This window comes from Ranitomeya variabilis, chromosome 1 (genome assembly GCF_051348905.1).
Source record: "Ranitomeya variabilis isolate aRanVar5 chromosome 1, aRanVar5.hap1, whole genome shotgun sequence".
Lineage (NCBI taxonomy): Eukaryota > Metazoa > Chordata > Amphibia > Anura > Dendrobatidae > Ranitomeya > Ranitomeya variabilis.
Window position 1 is genome coordinate 258,211,183 of NC_135232.1, and position 20,357 is coordinate 258,231,539.

Here is a 20,357-nt window from a genome sequence, read left to right on the forward strand (position 1 = left end):
ATTTCATCTGCTGTATAGCCACAGGATGAGGCCGATTTCACCCAGTTTTTTTTTTCATGAACATGAAATTCTGAACAATTTTCATTACAGTTTGGTCAGGTGCCTCTTTTTAAAATCAGAGTTTGATCAGTTTTTCTCAGGTCCTAAATTCCTAGAATGAGGAGTTTAGGGCCTGAGAATGACGTCACGGCTTGTGATTGGTCGCGTGGTGGTCACATGAGCGGCACGCGACCAATCAGAAGCCATGACGTCATGGAAGGCCCTAAACGCGCTCATTTTAAGCAAAGAAGGCTGCCGGTTACCAGCGGTGATGTCCAGGGGCCTCCGGAGAGGTGAGTATATCAATATTTTTTATTTTAATTCTTTATTTTACACAGTAATATGGATCCAATACCGATTCCCGATACCACAAAAGTATCGGATCTCGGTATCGGAATTCCGATACCGCAAGTATCGGCCGATACCCGATACTTGCGGTATCGGAATGCTCAACACTACTTACCACTGACGATCTTTCTGATGGAATCGTTCATTTTTCCTGTCTTTTCCATCTGGCCCAGACCGACATGGCAACTTCTTCCAGTCAGTTTGCAGAGAATACAACAAAGACACATTTCACTTCTCATATTCCAGCCCCATCACCATCTATTCCCAACCTGCAAAAACTCCTCATCCTGCTGATACCCCAATACTGAGCCGCTGCTGCCCTATGTGTCCCTATTACTGCACCTGATACTCCAATACTGAGCCGCTGCTGCCGTATGTGTCCCTATTACTGCACCTGATACCCCAATACTGAGCCGCTGCTGCCCTATGTGTCCCTATTACTGCACCTGATACTCCAATACTGAGCCGCTGCTGCCATATGTGTCCCTCTTACTGCACCTGATACTCCAATACTGAGCCGCTGCTGCCGTATGTGTCCCTATTACTGCACCTGCTGTGTGGTTCTCTGTGCCCTCTAAATTCTAAAGCAACTCTCTACAATATAGTAATGCCAGGTGCAAGTGCCCTAGAAAACAGTGCCCATATTTTGCCCCTAGAAAGTAATATTGCCATGTGTGCCCCTTTGATAGCCACAGTAACCTGAGTTCCCCTATAACAATAAGTGCCCACTTTACATTTAATAAAGTCCCGAGTCTGTCCCTGTACAGCTCCCCTATACACAGCATGATGCTCTCTTATACACAGTATAATGCACCCACACAGTATACTGACTCCTTAGTAGCCCCCAAACTGTTTGATGGCTCCAACAATGTATAATGACCCCCACACTGTAATCTCCATTCTGTATGATGGCCCCCTAGATTGCCTCCATATACAGCAGCATAATGCACCAAATAGTCCACAATCTATAATATAACGCTGGGAGCGTCACTCTGTCCGAAGCCTTTATAGACTGCGCAAGCGCAAGCGCCGGCGCAGTCGGCGCAGTCTGGACCCCACAGAGTGACACTCCCAGAAGATCGCGGTATGCGTAAGCACTGAACGCACACCGCGATCTCCAACGGAGAAGCAGGGACGAGCCAGGAGGGTGAGTATGCAATATTTACCTGTCCTCCGTTCCACCGATGCGCACTGCTCCATCCTCCACATCCTCTGCCTGTGACGTTCAGTTCAGAGGGCACGATGACGCGCTTAATGCGCGCCGCCCTCTGACTGAACAGTCACAGCCAGAGGATGTGGAGGATGGAGCAGTGCGCATCGGTGGAATGGAGGACAGGTAAATATAGCAAGTGCCGGGGGCCTGAGCTAGCGGCGACTCCGGCACCTGACCCCCACAGCGCGCCGATGTCCCCGCCTGCTCAGGCCCCCAGCACTCGGCGCCCAGCACAGCCGCCCACACTCACCACAGCCACGCACAGCCGCCCGCACTCACCACAGCCACGCACAGCCGCCGGCACTCAGCACAGCCACACACAGCCGCCCGCACTCAGCACCGCCACGCACAGCCGCCGGCACTCAGCACAGCCACGCACAGCCGCCCGCACTCACCACAACCATGCACAGCCGCCGGCACTCAGCACAGCCACGCACAGCCGCCGGCACTCAGCACCGCCATGCACAGCCGCCGGCACTCAGCAGCGCCACGCACAGCCGCCCGCACTCAGCACCGCCACGCACAGCCGCCTGCACTCAGCACCGCCACGCACAGCCACCGGCACTCAGCACCGCCACGCACAGCCGCCCGCACTCAGCACCGCCACGCACAGCCGCCCGCACTCAGCACCGCCACGCACAGCCGCCCGCACTCATCACAGCCACGCACAGCCGCCCGCACTCAGCACAGCCACGCACGGCCACCCGCACTCAGCACCGCCACGCACAGCCGCCCGCACTCAGCACAGCCGCCCACACTCAGCACAGCCGCCCGCACTCTGCACAGCCGCCCGCACTCAGCACAGCCGCACTCGGGCAGTAGAGCCAGAGAGAGAAAGATGGGAGCAACATATGGCAGAATGGAAACAGGAACAGGCAGAATGGGTGCAGCACATTACAACAGAATAGGGGCGCGGGATGGGAGCAGCACATGATAGAATGGGGGCATGGAATGGGAGCAGCACATGACAGAATGGGGGCGCGGGATGGAAGCAGCACATGACAAAATTATTGCGCACGATGGGAGCAGCACATGACAGAATGGGGGCGCACACATGACAGGATGGGGGTGCAGGATGGGAGCACATGACAGGATGGGGCGCAGGATGGGAGCACATGACAGGATGGGAGCAGCACATGACAGAATGGGGGCACAGGATGGGAGCAGCACATGACAGAATGGGGGCACACACATGACAGGATGGGGGTGTAGGATGGAGCAGCATATGACAGGATAGGGGCGCAGGATGGGAGCACATGACAGGATGGGGGCGCAGGATGGAGCAGCACATGACAGGATGGGAGAGCAAGATGGGAGCAGCACATACCAGGATGGAGACCATATACCAATATAAATGCTCGCCACCCGGGCCTAGAACGGGTTCAATAGCTAGTGTAGTATAATGCACTCTCCATAGGCAGATTCTAAAGCATAAGGCAGCCCCCATAGGCAGACACTGTAATAAGGCAGCACCCCCATATAGGCAGACCCTGTAATAAGGCAGTACCCCCCCATAGGCAGACGCTGTATTATAAGGCAGCACCCCCATAGGCAGACCCTGTAATAAGGCAGCACCCCCATAGTCAGAATCTGAAATAAGGCAGCCCTCATAGTCAGACCCTGTAATAAGGCAGCACCCCTATAGGCAGACCCTGTAATTAGGCGGCAGACCCTGTAATAAGGCAGCACCCCCATAGTCAGACCCTGTAAAAAGGCAGCCCCCATAGGCAACCCCTGTAATAAGGCAGCACCCGTATAGTCAGACCCTGTAATGAGGCAGCACCCCTATAGTCAGACCCTGTAATAAGACCGCCCCCCTATAGGCAGACCCTGTAATAAGGCAGCACCCCTATAGGCAGCCCCTGTAATAAGGCAGCATCCCCATAGTCAGACCCTGTAATAAGGCAGCACCCCTATAGGCAGCCCCTGTAATAAGGCAGCACCCCTATAGGCAGACCCTGTAATAAGGCAGCACCCCTATAGGCAGACCCTGTAATAAGGCAGCACCCCCATAGTCAGACCCTGTAATAAGGCAGCCCCCATAGTCAGACCCTGTAATGAGGCAGCACCCCTATAGGCAGACCCTGTAATAAGGCAGCACCCCCATAGTCAGACCCTGTAATGAGGCAGCACCCCTATAGTCAGACCCTGTAATAAGGCAGCCCCCACAGTCAGACCCTGTTATAAGGCAGCCCCCACAGTCAGACCCTGTAATAAGGCAGCCCCCATAGTCAGACCCTGTAATAAGGCAGCCCCCACAGTCAGACCCTGTAATAAGGCAGCCCCCACAGTCAGACCCTGTAATAAGGCAGCCCCCACAGTCAGACCCTGTAATGAGGCAGCACCCCTATAGTCACACCCTGTAATAAGGCAGCCCCCACAGTCAGACCCTGTAATAAGGCAGCACCCCCATAGTAAGTCCCTGTAATAAGGCAGCCCCCACAGTCAGACCCTGTAATGAGGCAGCACCCCTATAGTCAGACCCTGTAATAAGGCAGCCCCCACAGTCAGACCCTGTAATAAGGCAGCACCCCCATAGTAAGACCCTGTAATAAGGCAGCCCCCACAGTCAGACCCTGTAATGAGGCAGCACCCCTATAGTCAGACCCTGTAATAAGGCAGCCCCCACAGTCAGACCCTGTAATAAGGCAGCACCCCCATAGTAAGACCCTGTAATAAGGCAGCACCCCCATAGTCAGACCCTGTAATGAGGCAGCACCCCTATAGTCAGACCCTGTAATAAGGCAGCCCCCATAGACAGACCCTGTAATAAGGCAGCAGCCGGCATTAAAAAATAAATAAATACTCACCTCTTCTTCCTGGTTCCTGCGCTGCTCCTGCTGATCTCCTGACAGCGGGCGCCGGGCAGTGATGTCATCACGCCCGCTGTCAGTGTCGGCGACGTCAGACCATAATTGCGATCAGCTGTATTGGCTTAATGCCGGTACAGCTGATCTTCCGATGATGGCGGGGGACCCACTGCTGGCACCGAACCCCCCGTCTGCTCAGGGGCCCCATAGCGGCCGTGCAGGGAGATCGATTCTCCCTGCTCTGCCGCAGAAAGTAACTGTATCGGCGTGCGTAGTGTTACAGTAGTGAAGCTCCAGGTGGGCCCCCCCAGAGCACCGGGCCCAGGCACAAGGACCCTCTGCCCTCCCCCGGTAGCTACGCTACTGAGTCTAGATCATGCAAAGTCATTATTGCCCTCTACTCTTCTTTGGTCAGACCTCATCTGGAATACTGTGCCCAGTTTTGGGCACCACATTTTAAAAAAGACATCAACAAACTGGAGCAAGTTCAGAGAAGAGCGACCAGAATGGTGACCGGTCTGCAAACCATGTGCTATGAGGAACGGTTAAGGGATTTGGGTATGTTTAGCTTGCGAAAAAGAAGACTGAGAGGAGACTAAATAGCTGTCTACAAATTTCTCAAGGGCTGTCACATTGTAGAAGGATCATCTTTATTCTCATTTGCACAAGGAAAGACTAGAAGCATAGCTCCCAAGCGTCCCTCATTGTGCGGGACTGTCCCGGTTTTCAGCCTTTGCCCCGCACTCCCGCACAGGACGTTCTGATCCCGCAGACAGCAGGACCGACACGCCCCCTTGTGTAGTTAAGCCATGCCCCGGGCCCTTACCCTTCTGTATGGCTGCCTGCTTTCTGCGCACAGGACCTGTGATGAGGTCACAGGAGGGGAGGAGTCAGGGGTCACATGATCGGCAGATCGGGACCTCCATGGATCCTAATTATGAATGGGTGTGGTCAGAGGTGTGGCCTAAAATTTGCAAACTTTGTCCCTCTTTCCCATCTTCAAAAGTTGGGAGGTATGCTAGAAGCAATGGGATGAAACTGAATGGGAGGAGGCACAGATTAGATATTAGAAAAAACTTTTTGACAGTGAGGGTGATCAGTGAGTGGAGCAGGCTGCCACCAGAGGTGGTGAGATCTCCTACAATGGAAGCCTTCAGAGGCTGGACAGACATCTGTCTGGGATGATTTAGTGGATCCTGCTTTGAGCAGGGGGTTGGACCAGATGACGCAGGAGGTCCCTTCCAACTCTACCATGCTATGATTCTATGACACGTGAAAGGGTCCTAAGGGGCATTCCGTCATCTGTGAATCACGTGTGTGATCTATCCAAATTTCTGAGAACACGTACCTACTACAGTCTATGGAGCGGTGTACACGTTTGTGGTTGTTTTTTTGAACGTGTGCCCACATTACACACCTTAGTGAAAGGACGCTGGAGTGAGGTGCGCTTAATTCATAAAGAGGGGCTCGCCATGTATTAGAAGCCCCTTACAGCCGGAGCGCGCCACCATTTCCTATGTTAATAAGGGCAGTTATGTGTAAAAATCGCATGCGCTATGGATGATCTGTGCGGGATGCCATTTTCTGTGCACCCATAGACGTGAATAGGTGACACTCAGCCGAAATATGGACGAGGCTGCTGCACGCTGTGATCTTTCACGCGGACATTACGTCCATGCAATAACGCTCATATGGACGTTTCTCAGTTACACTGATCTTCGCGCAGTCCGTGTGATGCCAGTCTTGTCACTGACAGCAATCATGTGGTGTGAACACAGACTAATGGTGGTGCCCGCAATGTAGCTACTATATCCTATTACACAATGATTTCTCATGGCAGTATACCATGGAGGATTCTAGAATCTTATGTCACCGGAGAGAAAACAACTATAAAACAGAGGCCAGCGCCACTCATCTCCCTCTGCCGTCTCACACTGCATTACCAGAAGAATTACACTCTAGTAGCCAATCACAAACGGCTATGATATGATTAGCAGTTACAGTAGCCAATCAACGAAATACACAGCTTAACTATTGCCAGCTTTATTGGGGTTGCTAGGTAAAGGAGGCGGGCTCACTACATCAGCAGCTTGCACTGTTCTGGGCTCCATGGCGACAAGTGGGCGGGATAGTACAGCGATGTAAGGTAATTAGCGGCGGCGGAATCCCACCCATTTGATTAGTGATGCCGCTCGGAGCTCCGCCTTTCACCGGCAGCTCGCTGTTCTCCCGGAGGAGGGGGCGGGCCCGGCCTGGGCGGTGCTGACAGGACAATAACAGCGAGCTCCGGGGCCGCCGTGAGAGCGCAACCCACCGGTGTGGAGACTACCAGACCCTGGGGACGGCTCGGCTGTGGACGCGACAGCTGACTGGAGGTAACTAGCGGCTGGGGATGGGCGGTAATGGAAACGGTGCGGGCGACGGCAGATAGCGGGGAATGAGGGGAATGTCATGGCTGGAGAGAGGCGACTGAGAGACATGGATGTGCTGCTGACACTACGTGTGCGTACTGGGATGAAACGGACTGGTATTATATGTCTATACTGGTATTATGTACTAGTGTTATATGTATCTACTGGTATTACTGGTGTGTACTGGTATTACTGGTGTGTACTGGTATTATCTGTATGTACTGGTATTATCTGTATGTACTGGTATTATCTGTATGTACTGGTGTATGTACTGGTATTATCTGTATGTACTGGTGTATGTACTGGTATTATCTGTATGTACTGGTATTATCTGTATGTACTGGTATATGTACTGGTGTATGTACTGGTATTATCTGTATGTACTGGTGTTATACAGTGGGTATGGAAAGTATTCAGACCCCTTTAAATTTTTCACTTTGTTTCATTGCAACCATTTGTTAAATTTAAAAAAGTTCATTTTTTTCACATTCATGTACACTCTGCACCCCATCTTGACTAAAAAAACAGATGTAGAAATTTTTGCAAATTATTAAATTTCTTTTCTAAAAAAAAAAAGAAAGAAACTGAAATATCACATGGTCATAAGTATTCAGACCCTTTGCTCAGACGCTCATATTTAAGTCACATGATGTCCATTTCCTTGTGATCCTCCTTGAGATGGTTCTACTCCTTCATTAGAGTCCAGCTGTGTTTAATTAAACTGATCGGACTTGATTTGGAAAGGCACACACCTGTCTATATAAGACCTCACAGCTCACAGTGCATGTCATACCAAATGAGAATCATGAGGTCAAAGGAACTGGCCAAGGAGCTCAGAGACAGAATTGTGGCAAGGCACAGATCTGGTCAAGGTTACAACAGAATTTCTGCAGTGCTCAAGGTTCCTAAGAGCACAGTGGCCTCCATAATCCTTAAATGGAAGAAGATTGGGACCACCAGAAGTCTTCCTAGACCTGGCCGTTCAGTCAACCTGAGCAATAGTGGGACAAGAGCCTTGGTGAGAGAGGAAAAGAAGAACCCCAAGATCACTGTGGCTGAGCTCCAGAGATGCAGTAGGGAGATGGGAGAAAGTTCCACAAAGTCAACTATCACTGCAGCAATCCACTAGTCTGTCCTTTATGGCGGAGTGGCCTGATGGAAGCTTCTCCTCAGTGCAAGATATAGGAAAGCCCGCATGGAGTTTTCTAAAAAAAAAAACACATGAAGGACTCCCAGACTATGAGAAATAAGATTCTCTGGTCTGATGAGACCAAGATAGATCTTTTTGGTGATAATTCTAAGCAGTATGTGTGGAGAAAACCAGGCACTGCTCACCACCTGCCCAATACAATCCCAACAGTAAAACGTGGTGGCAGCATCATGCTATGGGGGTGTTTTTCAGCTGCAGTGACAGTACGACTGGTTGTCATTGAAGGAAACATGAATGCCGCCAAATACAGAGATATCCTGGATGAAAACCTCTTCCAGAGTGTTCTGGACCTCAGACTTGGCCGAAGGTTCACCATCCAACCTGATGGAACTGGAGAGGATCTGCAAGGAAGAATGGCAGAGGATCCCCAAATCCAGGTGTGGAGAACTTGTTGCATCATTCCCAAGAAGACTCATGGCTGTACAAGCTCAAAAGGGTGTTTCTACTGAGCAAAGGGTCTGAGTACTTATGACCATGTGATAGTTCAGTTTTTCTTTTTTAATAAATTTGCAAACATTTCTACATTTCTGTTTTTCAGTCAAGATGGGGTGCAGAGTGTACATTAATGATAAAAAAATGAACTTTTAGAATTTGCCAAATGGCTGCAATGAAACAGAGTGAAAAATGTAAAGGGGTCTGAATACTTTCCAAACACATTGTATGTACTGGTACTAAATGTTTGTACTAGTATATTTATCTATTGGTATTACATGTGCGTACTGGTATTATATGAAAGAAAAGTCAGCTCACCTGAATACGGGCTACTCCACATCTGACCCCGCACGGAAAAAAGCTGAGCAACTGGTCCAGGATAATCCACACGTGAATAGTAATCCAGCGGGGAGCAAGTACTTCCATTAAAGTACAAAATGTATGAATCCATATATAAAAATATTTTGATGGTGCACCACAAAAATGGAATGAGCATCAACACATCGCAGCATGTTGCACTATAGCAGCGACAGCTGTCACTACTATAGTGCAACATGCTGTGATGTGTTGATGCTCATTCCATTTTTGTGGTGCACCATCAAAATATTTTTATATATGGATTCATACATTTTGTATTTTAATGGAAGTACTTGTTCCCCGCTGGATTACTATTCATGTGTGGATTATACTGGTATTATATGTACAGGTATTATGTGCGTGTCCTGGTAATATATATAATATGGCATTACTGGCATATGTTTGTACTGGTTTTATATGTATGTACTAGTAATATATGTATTGGCATATGTACTAGTAATATATGTATTGGCGTGTGTGTGTGTGTGTGTGTGTGTGTGTGTGTGTGCTGGTATTATATGTATCTTTTGGTTATTACAGGTATGTACTGGTATTTTAGGTGTGTACTACTGGTATCTGTACAGACAATGGCGTAACTTGAAACTCATGGGCCCCGATGTGAAAGCTCCAACGAGGCCCACAAATATTTTAAATCTTTAATAGCAATAGTCTTTTTCTATAGACCAAAGGGACTTTTAGGGGGTGCTAGGCTCCAGGGCCTGGGTGCGATTGCAACCCCACACCTGTTGTAGTTACACCCCTGTGTACAGATATTACAGGTGTGTACTGGTATTATATGTACTGGTATTACAAGTGTGCATCACTTAATATATGTATTGGTATTACAGGTGGGTACTGGTAATATGTGTACTGGTATTATAGGTGTTCACTAGTATTATAAGTACTGGTATTACAGGTGTGTACTGATATTATATATACTCACATTACACATATGGTACTTGTATTATATATATACTCATATTACATGTGTGTACTGGTATTATATGTACTGGTGTAACAGGTGCCTGCTGAAAAAAAATAAATATATATATATATATATATATATATATATATATATATATATATATATATATTGTGTGTATTTCTGTTAGAAGTGTTTATTGGTACTATAAGGTGTGTACTGGTAGTGTGTATGTATGTATATATTTTGTACTGGTATTGTATTTGCTGGTGTTGTATGTATTGGTATTACATGTGCACGTATTACAGGTGTGTACCAATAATATATATACTGGTATTACAGGTGTGTACCGATAATATATGTAGTGGTATTACAGGTGTGTACTGGCATTATATGCGTGTACTGCTATTATGTGTATACTGATAATACTTTAAATGTATTGGTATTATATGTAGTGGTATTACAGGTGTGTACCGATAATACAGTACAGACCAAAAGTTTGCACACGCCTTCTCATTCAAAGATTTTTCTGTATTTTCATAACTATGAAAATTGTACATTCACACGGAAGGCATCAAAACTATGAATTAACACATGTGGAATTATATACTTAACAAAAAAGTGTGAAACAACTGAAAATATGTTTTATATTCTAGGTTCTTCAAAGTAGCCACCTTTTGCTTTGATGACTGCTTTGCACACTCTTGGCATTCTCTTGATGAGCTTCAAGAGGTAGTCACCGGAAATGGTCTTCCAACAATCTTGAAGGAGTTCCCAGAGATGCTTAGCACTTGTTGGCCCTTTTGCCTTCACTCAGCGGTCCAGCTCACCCCAAACATCTCGATTGGGTTCAGGTCTGGTGACTGGAGGCCAGGTCATCTGGCGTAGCACCCCATCACTCTCCTTCTTTGTCAGATAGCCCTTACACAGCCTGGAGGTGTGTTTGGGGTCATTGTCCTGTTGAAAAATAAATGATGGTCCAACTAAACGCAAACAGGATGGAATAGCATGCCGCTGCAAGATGCTGTGGTAGCCATGCTGGTTCAGTATGCCTTCAATTTTGAATAAATCCCCAACAGTGTCACCAGCAAAGCACCCCTACACCATCACACCTCCTCCTCCATGCTTCACGGTGGGAACCAGGCATGTAGAGTCCATCCGTTCACCTTTTCTGCATCGCACAAAGACACGGTGGTTGGAACCAAAGATCTCAAATTTGTACTCATCAGACCAAAGCACAGATTTCCACTGGTGTAATGTCCATTCCTTGTGTTCTTTAGCCCAAACAAGTCTCTTCTGCTTGTTGCCTGTCCTTAGCAGTGGTTTCCTAGCAGCTATTTTACCATGATGGCCTGCTGCACAAAGTCTCCTCTTAAGGCCGGGATCACACATATGCGGGATACGGCCGAGTCTCGCAGGTGAAAACCAAGCTCTGGCGCCGGCACTTGGGAGCGGAGCATGCAGCTCCATGTATTGCTGTGCGGCTGCACGCTCCGCTCCGAAGTGCCGGTGCCAGAGGAGTGATTTAATCTGCGAGACTCGGCCGTATCTTGCATGTGTGTGATCCCGGCCTAACAGTTGTTGTAGAGATGTCTGCTGCTAGAACTCTGTGTGGCATTGACTTGGTCTCTAATCTGAGCTGCTGTTAACCTGCTATTTCTGAGGCTGGTGACTCGGATAAACCTCCTCCTCCTTATCCTCAGAAGCAGAGGTGACTCTTGGTCCTCTTTTCCTGGGGCGGTCCTCATGTGAGCCAGTTTCTTTGTAGCGCTTGATGGTTTTTGCCACTGCACTTGGGGACACTTTCAAAGTTTTCCCAATTTTTCGGACTGACTGACTTTCTTTTCTTAAAGTAATGATGGCCACTCGTTTTTCTTTACTTAGCTGCTTTTTTCTTGCCATAATACAAATTCTAACAGTCTATTCAGTAGGACTATCAGCTGTGTATCCACCAGACTTCTGCACAACACAACTGATGGTCCCAACACCATTTATAAGGCAAGAAATCCCACTTACTAAACCTGGCAGGGCTCACCTGTGAAGTGAAAACCATTCCCAGTGACTACCCCTTGAAGCTCATCAAGAGAATGCCAAGAGTGTGCAAAGCAGTCATCAAAGCAAAAGGTGGCTACTTTGAAGAATATAAGACATATTTTCAGTTGTTTCACACTTTTTTGTTAAGTATATAATTCCACATGTGTTAATTCATAGTTTTGATGCCTTCAGTGTGAATTTACAATTTTCATAGTCATGAAAACACAGAAAAATCTTTAAATGAGAAGGTGTGTCCAAACTTTTGGTCTGTACTGTATATGTAGTGGTATTACAGGTGTGTACTGATAATATATGTAGTGGTATTACAGGTATATACTGGCATTATGAGTGTACTGCTATTATGTGTATACCGATAATACTGTATATGTAGTGGTATTACAGGTGTGTAACGTTAATATATATACTGGTAATACAGGTGTATACTGGTATTATGTGTAGTGGTATTACAGGTGAGTACTGATAAAATATATTTCTGTTGGTATTACATGTATTTATTGGTATTTTATGTACTGGTATTATACATGTGTACTGGTATTATATGTATTGTTGTTAGAAGTGTGTATTGGTATTATATGGTATGTACTAGTAGTATATGTATGTACTGGTTTAACAGGCATGTATTGGTATTGTATTTACTGGTATTACATGTGTGTGCTGATATTATATGTGTGTACTGTTATTACATGTATGTACTACTGTTTTATGTACTGGTATTATATGTGTGCTGCTATTACATATATACTGATATTACATGTGTGTGCTGATATTATATGTGTGTACTGGTATTACATGTATTTGCTGGCATTACATGTATGTACTGATTCTACAAGTGTGCTGGTATTGCATACATATGTGTACAGATATTACAGGTATGTACTGGTATTACATATGTATGATATTTATACACATGTTTGATATTTATTGTGGGACACTGCTCTCCCTACAGTAATGATGCTCGGCATGGTGACCCGCTGTATCATACACCCTCATAAACACAGGCTGGGTTATGGAGGATTTACCGGTTTTAGGATTAGGATTGAGGTTTGTCTGTAAACTTTGACTCAGTGGGGTCATGCCCCCGTAGTGTTAAGCTATAGAAGCCGTCATTCTTAGCATTAGAAGGTTCAATACATTTTTTTGGTATTTTAAGTCTGCCTGTCTCCAGATGTAGAAAATTACATCTGGCCAAGAATGGGTCTCAGGTGTCTCTAGTTTCTACAATGCTGGTACTTTCTTTTTAGGAATCATTCCAGTCCATGTCATCCCCTGCTTTTCTAGAAGATCCCATTGGTAAGACTAGTATGTATTCTTAGCTATGTGGCCTTTGTCCATACAAGGGCTAAAAATCAGAATTTAATAGGGTTCTCTAGTTTAGAAAACCCATTTTCATATGTTCAGGATCTATAATCTCTTAGAGACAACAATAAGCTTCCTTTGCTCTTGAGAGCCTCTCCTGCATATGGTGGCGCTGCAGGGAACTTGAGCAACCAATTCTTAGGTCCAAATCCCCCAATTAAAATAATGAAAATAAATGATTAAGAATAGCTTATACTCACTTCCCACGTTCTCACTGTTCCCACAACATTGGCGCCAGGTTCAGGTTTCCTGATACCCATGAGCTGCAGCCCTCATGTGACATTAGGATCAGTGGTCACTGATTGGCTACTGCTCGTCAATACTCCGTCAATGCGGGCGTCCTTTATAATAAAATAGTAAGGTCCTCACGTGACGTAACAATGTTATAGGAACACCAGGAGACCAGCTGTTGACATAGCTGTAATGGTTCCAATGCAGGACAGGAATATAAACTTTTTGCTATTTTACTTTAGAGTCTCAGGCATTTAGGAAGAGGTTGTCCAAGGAGTGGACAACTCCATTAAAGTCAGCTTTTTGACAAGGGTTAAGAACCCCTTTTACATATAACAGAGAGCTACCAACTTAAAGGGAACCTGTTAAGTCCGATAACGCTACATATCTGCAGGTTAACAGTATTACAAAGGTGAACGATTGCTGTGCTGAAAGTGTGGCACCTGGGAGAAATTGAACTTTATTCCTCCCAGTAGCCACCGGCTTTTAGTTATACAGACATGCAGGCAGCACTTGGTCTTTTTTTCCTTCCCATTGCCAATTAAGATTGGGGTGTAAGTGCAGCACCCCAGAGTTCTGGTCGTTGCAGTACTGTTGCTCCGCCACTAAGGGGAGTGATGGTACATCTGATGGCACTTAAGGAGTTCACCTGACCAGGTATCACAGTCACACATTACACTTCACACTCTGGCCACCAGGGGGAGCAAAGGGTTCTATGTATTAGGCCACTCCTCACACTCTGGTAAAACTGGGGGCTGGATAGGAAGTTAGAGAGAAGCTGACTGGGTTTTGCCCAGGCAACACCTAGTGAGAGAAGAGGTTGCTTGGGAAGATTCAGGGGGGTCCCTGTCAGGGGTGGGATCCTGACAGAGGCCTAGCAAAAGGACAGATCGTTACGGAGCCGCGCCTGCACTTCATTGCCGCGGCATCTTAAGAAAGGACACGAAGCGAAGTATATTGTGAGAAACGAGATCACAGCACAAAGGCGATAGAACTAGTAGGAGTCGTGCCCCGAGATCGGCAACATCCTACTGAGGCGCGTAGCCAGTGGCCGGAACGCCGAGGAAGTATTGGGCTCCACGCACTACTTCAAACCAACGGCAGGGCAGTTAATTATAGGTTGGCTGCCTCCCCTAAATCACCTAATGAAGACAACGGAGGCAATTGTGGGAGAGGGGCGTCTCTAGGGTCCCTATAAAATAACTCCAGGCCTACCCCGTCATACGGGTGCGTCCTATCCATATCATCTGGGGGACGGAGAGAAAGAACAGAAACATACACGACAGTTGTGAGGGCTATCCCGTGGTGCTCAGCAGGGAAGTACTACAACACCCAGGCGCTAGTAGGTAGGCACTGATTTCCACCTGCAAAGGGAACTCTGGATGTGCCTTTGGACCAGCCGGTCTCAGCCAGCCCAGTTAACAGTGCTCTGGATTGCGGATGCCGAAGCCTTCAGTAAAGAGACTGCAACCCTGTGTCCTTGTTGTTTACTGCGACTTACACCACCACCTACACCTTCTATTGGGCACCCCTTAGCAGGACCACGGACCGGGTCAGGCCACCGTGACATCCTCAGAACCGATAGACCCGGTACCGAGTACCCCGCCATCCTGCGTCTGGGGGCTGCTCCATAAAGATCTAATTATTGGGATTTGGGGACATTTATAAATTCATGAGGTGATAATGTGTTAGGCCTCGGCTTTGCTTGTAGAACCCGCTGTATAAATATGACGGCTTAAATCGGATTAATTGATTTGGGTGATTTCTGTTTGTATGGACTCCCTTATATTAATCTCTACATAAGATCATTAGCTGAGCAGAAAGTAAATGTTCATGGAGCGGCCTCCAGTCGCAGGGCCATGGGGTACCCGGTACCGGGCCTCTCTGTCTCGGTCCTGGGAATGTCACGGTGGCTAGACCCGGTCCGTGACCCTACTAAAGGGGCGTCCAATGAAAGTTGCAGATGATGGTGTGTGGTGCAGGTCGCGATGAATAATGAGGACACAGGGTTGCAGTCTCTTTACCTCTTTACTGAAGGCTTCAAAATCCTCAATCCAGAGTACGGTTAACCGGGCTGGCTGAGACCAGCCGGTCCGATGGCACCTCCAGAGTTCCCTTCGCAGGTGGAAATCAGTGCCTTCCTTCTAGCGCCTGTGTGTTGTAGTACTTCCCTGCTGAGCACCACGGGATAGTCCTCACAACTGTTGTCTCGTTCTGATGTTATTTCCCACAACTTATGTCTTTTCTGATGTTCTTCTCCGTCCCCCAGATGATTTGGCTAGGACGCACCCGTATGACGGGTAGGCCTGGAGTTCTTCCGGGACCGTAGTGACGCCCCTCTCCCACTGTTGCCCGCTATGTCTGCTTAGGTGATTTAGGTGAGACAGCCCGCCTATAACTGACTGTCCTGCCGCTGTTTGAAGTATCGCTTAGAGCCCAATACTTGGCGTTCTGGCCACCGGCTACGCGCCTCAGTAGGATGTTGCCTCGATCTTACAGCACGACTCCTACTGGTGTTTTCTCCTTTTTGCTTCGATCTCGTTTCTCACTCTCCACAATAAACCTCGCTTCTTTTCCTTTCTTTGGGTACCGCTGCGATGGAGTGCAGGCGCGGTCCCGTAACGTTCTGTTCGCTAGGCCTCTGTCAGGATCCCACCCCTGACAGGGACCCCCCTTAATCTTCCCCCCGCAACACCCTCTGCCACAGGATGTTGCCTGGTTCCAACCCAGTCAGCTTCTGACTAACTTCCTATCCAACCCCCAGTTTTACCAGACTGTGAGGAGTGGCCTAATACATAGCACCCTTAGCTCCCCCTGGAGGCCAGACTATGAAGTGTATTGGTGTCTGTGATACCTGGTCAGGTGAACTCCTTCAGTGCCATCAGACGTACCATCACTCCCCTTAGCGGCGGCATCAGTACTGCAACGACCAGGACTCTGGAGCGCTGCACTCATGTTTACATATCTTCCATTCTCAGATGACAGATGTGAGGATGGCAAAAGTTGTCATCAGTCGAATTAATTTTTCCATTTGCCATCCCATTCACTTCAGTTGTTGAAGAGATTTCTGCACGACACCTTTCCATTGAAGTCAGGGTTAGAACCTTGTGGATGCGCACTGTAAACAGACAATCGAGCAACGTTGCTGCATATTAATATCCATTTAGATGACATTGACAATGACTGATGATTGAGCAAACAGAACCTTTCCAGAAATGAACCTAAATAACAGGCGCCTAAATCCTTGTACACTGACATAGACTACGTATCAGACATATCGTCTGTATTTGGGGTGGATTCTATGGTACTTATCAGGCCATCATTATCATTGAGCTCTGTTGCTGTGATTGTTGCTGTTTAGTGGCATGTGATGTCATAATCTATACTGTTTTAACGGGAACCTGTTTAGAAATACTTTTCTATGGGTAACATGTAATAGAGAAGGGGTAGCTGAGCAGAATGATGTATAGGTTTGTGGGAAAAGATTCAGTATCCCCTGTGTCTTATTCCCAAACATCACAGTTCATTCTGGGTTCAGATAAGGGGTTGATCCTAATCGATGACTGACAGCCTTCCCTCTATTACTGTCAATCACTAATTAGGACCACCCTTTTAACTATTTGCCTAGAATGAGCATGAATTTTAATGAGACCTGATGCTAGATTTATTCTGCCAAAACTATAAGCAGCATGATTTAGAGCCTAGATGTGTCATTACAACCAGTTATGACTTGACACTTAAGAGAAACCATAGTTTGAAAAGCCGGCCGAAAACTATAGGGAGAGACCAGACCAGTCTGTCACCACACCCAAATGGCTTTTTTACCACTGCTCTAGCTGATTGACAGGTCGTTATTTATACACTTAAGAAGAAACACCGTGTGCACAGCTACACTGTGGTGCCTAGACTAGGTTCCCAAACCGTCAGTATCAATAAAAGGAAGTCTAGCACTCAACTTCAGTAAACGTGGAAGCGTTTTATTTGTAGCACTCGAAACGTTTCAGTCCTTTTTGGACTTTCATCAGTCATGTGCCAGTGTGGGCCAGTGGGGCCAGGCAAAAATAGAGAGGAGATGAGGTATATAAGTAAGTATAAGAATGTAGTCGCTCTATAGGGCACTAATGGGAAGAGTTGTTGTCACTTTAGTAGAATATATTCATGGTGGATAGTTATCCACCAGATGACATGAAGCACCTGTAAGCCGAACAGTGCCGATGGGGAAGAGAAGGGCGATCCTCCAGACACGGCATCCACCGCTTGTCTGTCAGACTTATATACCTCATCTCCTCTCTATTTTTGCCTGGCCCACACTGGCACGTGACTGATGAAAGTCCAAAAAGGACTGAAACGTTTTGAGTGCTACAAATAAAACGCTTCCACGTTTACTGAAGTTGAGTGCTAGACTTCCTTTTATTGTTATTTATACACTCACTTGGGAGAGATCTGTCAATCACCTAGATTGGGGGGCCGCACTGCACTAGTCAGGTCTCTCCCTGTGGTCACCAGCCAGCTTTGCAAATTCCAAAGTGCTTCACGGAAAGACCTACCAGACTGCAATCACACAACCAGGCTCTGGTTCATACTGCCCGTGCTTCGTGACATATTCCCTTTAATTAATAAATAAAATAAAGTTCTTGTCAACGTCTCCTCTTCTGTAAGATGCAGATCAGACTTCATGTTCAATGTGAAGGGTTCCCTTTAAGCTGTACTGTTTTATAGTTATTTTTGCTTCCTACTAGTTTTTGTGTGCTGCACCATACAATATACTTTTATATGTTTATAAATGAAAAATATGCCTTTTTTTGAAGAAAGAAAACAGCTCTGCATTTGTCAGTCACTGAGCATATTATTAGCAAAGCCCATTTTACTGCAGAAGGAAATTCATAGGTGAACTGTTTTCAGTGACAAATGAGTTTAATCCTCCACTGCACATCAGTGTTACAACATTCTCAGCCTATGTAACCGAAACCATAATGCAAATCTGAAAGACTGCAACCTAGCCCATCAAGATAACTACTTAAAGGGGTTATTCACCTCTTTTTCATAACTGGTCAAAAGGAGGGGATTGCTATAAAGTTAATAAATATTTATTCTCCTATCCAGAACAGTTCCAGGTTCACAGCCTCAGTGAGCTCTGCCAGGGCCAGAAGGTTAGAAGTGATAACAAGCCATCCTTACAGTCACCTGACCAGTGAAGCCAATGATCGATTGCAGGGTCAGGTGACTAACATATTGGATTTAGTAATGGAGACCAAAAGAGCGACTGGAGTTTAGAGAGAAGAATTACACTGTACATAGATTGCTATTAAATAATTGTTACATTTAGAAAAATAATATCTTCAGTGAAAAATAAATATATTAATGTTCATACAGTTGTGGCCAAAAGTATTGACACCCCTGCAATTCTGTCAGATAATACTCAGTTTTTTCCTGAAAATGATTGCAAACACAAATTCTGTGTTATTATTATCTTCATTTAATTTGTCTTAAATTTAAAAAACATAAAACGATAGGATAGTTTCCTGAACCAATAGGTTTGGGGCTGACAATTCAACATATTGATTGTTCCTAGACAGCAGATGTTACCATCTTGTTTTTATCTTTTGTCACCCTTTCCCTGCTGAGGTTGTCGCTCATACCACTTTGCAGTGTGGCAGCTCACTAAAACCAATACTGGATCTCCACTCCTCATCTTCAGCCAGTATAAATAAGGAGATGCGTGACTGCAAGAGAGCTGAAAATCTGCAGGGACAGGAGAGAGATCATACAGCGGGGGAATAAGTATTTGATCCCTTGCTAATTTTGTAAGTTTGCCCACTGACAAAGACATGAACAGTCTATAATTTTAAGGGTAGTTTAATTTTAACATTGAAAGATAGAATATCAAAAATAAAATCCAGAAAATCACATTGTACAAATTATATAAATGTATTTGCATTTTGCAGTGAGAAATAAGTATTTGATCGCCTACCAACCTTTAAGAGTTCTGGCTCCTACAGACCAGTTAGATGCTCCTAATCAACTTGTTACCTACATTAAAGACAGCTGTCTTGCATAGTCACCTTTATAAATGACTCCTGTCCACAGACTCAATCAGTTAGATTCTAACCCCTACAACATGGGCAAGACCAAAGAGCTTTATAAGGATGTCAGGGAAAAGATCATAGACCTGCACAAAGCTGGAATAGGATACAAAACCATAAGTGGGTGAGAAGGAGACAACTGTTGGTGCAATAGTAAGAAAATGGAAGAAATACAAAGTGACTGTCAATCAACATTGATCTGGGGCATCATGCAGAATCTCACCTCGTGGGGTATCCTTGATCATGAGGATGGTGAGAGATCAGCATTAAACTACATGGGGGAACTTGTTAATGATCTCAAGGCAGCAGGGACACAATCACCAAGAAAACCATTGGTAACTCATTATGCCGTAAAGGTTTGAAATTCTGCAGTGCCCCCAAGGTCCCTCTTGCTCAAAGAAGGCGCATGTGCATGCCCGTCTGAAGTTTGCCAATGAACACCTGGATGATTCTGTGAGCGATTGGGATAAGGTACTGTGCTCAGATGAGACAAAAATGGAGGTCTTTGGCATTAACTCAACTCGCCGTGTTTGGAGGAAGAGAAATGCTGCCTTTGACCCAAAGAATACCGTCCCCACTGTCAAGCATGGAGGTGGAAACATTATGTTTTGGGGGTGTTTCTCTGCAATGGGAGAATGGGATGGAGCCATGTACCTTAAAATCATCAGTGATAACCTCCTTGCCTGTGCCAGGACATTAAAAAGGGGTTGTAGCTGGGTCTTCCAGCAAGACAATGACCCAAAACATACAGCCAAGGCAACAAAGGAGTGGCTCAGAAAGAAGCACATTTAGGTCAAGGAGTGGTCTATCCAGTCTCCAGACCTTAATCCCATAGAAAACTTATGGAGGGAGTTGAAGCTCCAAGTTGCCAAGCGACAGCCTCAAAATAT

At 46.3% G+C, this 20,357-nt stretch overlaps 1 protein-coding gene across 1 annotated transcript in view; it reads left to right on the top strand.

Annotated features, from left to right (window-relative positions):
• Positions 1-6,502: 6,502 nt before the first annotated feature.
• Positions 6,503-20,357, top strand: part of ARVCF (ARVCF delta catenin family member) — a 1,196,801-nt gene continuing 1,182,946 nt past the window's right edge. The window contains exon 1 of the mRNA XM_077293391.1: positions 6,503-6,785. The gene's annotated coding sequence lies outside the window, so the exon portion shown is untranslated. The remainder of the gene's footprint in view (positions 6,786-20,357) is intronic.